Here is a 2,364-nt window from a genome sequence, read left to right as displayed (position 1 = left end):
GTAAGTAAAATATGTTTTACATTATATTTTAATTTACATATAATAATTATTGTCATACCTTTAAAGGCCGGTACATGTATACACGATGAGATTTGTAGTATAATGCAAGTATTTTAATACTTTAGTATTATAATACTTTCTTGTACACATGGTAATACATATAAGATTGTAAATAAACTATTTATTCCCACGTGTTTTCTGCCATGTTTCTCCCTGTGTCAAAATAATAAAAATGATAATAATAAGCTCTGCTTCAAGCATCTTTCTTGTGGTAGCTTCTGCTATCCATAATAGCGAATTTGCAATATGCATGTTTATTTATTGTTTATGCAAAATGCATAAACTGACTTGACCTTCATATCATAAAAATCTTCAAATTGCTATACCTTCATACTTAATACAAAATGATGAAATGACGATTAATTAACATGTCTCTTTTCAAGATCACCCCCACCCACCCCCAACCCCGAAAACAGTGAAATAAATACCCAAGATATAAAATTTACAACTGAAAAGAAGATCTTATGAGTTTCATTGATAAAATTCAGTTCTGCTGATGTGATTTGATATTTTGCCAGCATTCATTCTTTATTTGTTTAGTCTAAACAAATTATATTTATTATATTTAAAATAAACATTTATTATAGTTAAAATAAATTTATCATTTTTAGCTGTATTAATTAGCATTTTGTGTTTTCTGGTGAATGTACATGTATTACTTGCATTTGAACTATTTCATTCAGTGATGAAGGATATGGAGATTATAACGAACAGTATTCTATATCAAAGTCAATAAAACAGTACAAAATAGGAGCAGAGCAAACGCGGACCTACAGAACATCAGAGGTGGGATCAGGTGCCATGGAGGAGTGAGCACCCCTGTCAACCGGTCACATCTGCTGTGTGCTCTATGTCATGAACGGGAAATAACAGAAAAAATATGTCGTCAATTCAGTGTATAAATAATGGACTAACAATTAGTATGAAAATCATCCGTCAGCATTTGACTTAATGATGAATTGTATTTGCTGACAATGTTAATAATTATTTAACTTTAAATTTCCATTGTTTTTATTCATTGAAAATCCTGTGATCCACTCCCACAGTTCTGTGAAAAACCTCGTCACTATAGTACCTGAAAGATTAAGCAGGCCAGAAGTGTTTATGATTTTGCTAAACTAAATTAAGAATGAAGTTAACCATCCACCCTAAATTCAAAAACCTATCTTTCTATCCAGAAAAAAACACACACAAACCAAAAGGGGGGAAAATGCAACATTTTAATTTAAGCACAAATCTAGAATTTCTATCATAAACAAAATTCTCCTCACATTTTGAATAAGATAAACGACTGGTTTACATTTAAACAAAAAAAAATTGTGGTACACCACTTTTAAAAAAAAGAGAGAGATTCTGATCCCTAAAGAGTAAATAATTTTTCAAAAATTTGTATTTCTGGATTTTAGAATTGTTGGTTTTTAATTTCATAATGTTTAGCCATTTCATCCGCAGACGCTGAACATAGAAAAAAAACTTGGTATGGACTAAAATTGATATATCATCCCAACTGCCCTTTTAGTTTGATAGCATTTCAGTCAAACCTTCCAAAGTCATGACTGGCCTAATCAAGGGACACAATAATTGACATACAGACACCCATGAAAAAAAAAACAATTTGCCAGCTAATGTATGAAATCATGGAGTCAAATATATGTTGAGATTTTATGTTGCCTACAAGCCTCTATTTAATATAAAACCATATAATAAATGATTACAGAGATATGTTGATTTTTAATTTAGGTTATAAGTAATGACGTCAGGACAAAGATACATGTGGTAAAGGATGCATGTGTATAAGAGATGATATGTTACAAAAACATTTTTTCCTTCAGTGATCATTGATCCTGGTTTAAGGTGTAATTTACGTTTTATTAAAGTAATTTTTAGTGTCTCTTAAAACCCCTTTTACATGTACTTTAATTTAATGAAATTTTTATCTAAGAAATTTCTTAAATCTGTGGGAACTTTATTTTCCTGTAAAAATGAGCAAGATGGTTTGCTCACAAAAATTTTATTTTTGAGTATATTTATGTTAAAGATATTTATGAACCAATAACAGGAATCAAAATATGTGAAAATAATGTCTTGTTTATAAAGAGTAAATATCTATCTTGCAAAAATTAAGTGTTATAATCTACAATTAAGGTTATCAAAATGTTTGTGGACTGACGTAATAAAATTTATTCTATGTAGTCAATGCTTACATAATTTGTAAGGAGCATGAAACAATGAGAGCACCTCAATAAAAGACAGAGAATCCCTTTACAAAGAGCATATCAATCCTGATGCAAACTGTGTCAATTC

This window comes from Saccostrea cucullata, unplaced genomic scaffold, assembly GCF_032062105.1.
Source record: "Saccostrea cucullata isolate Sc308-1 unplaced genomic scaffold, CSIRO_AGI_Scuc_v1 ctg7348, whole genome shotgun sequence".
NCBI lineage: Eukaryota > Metazoa > Mollusca > Bivalvia > Ostreida > Ostreidae > Saccostrea > Saccostrea cuccullata.
Note: the sequence above shows the minus strand (reverse complement) of the source record.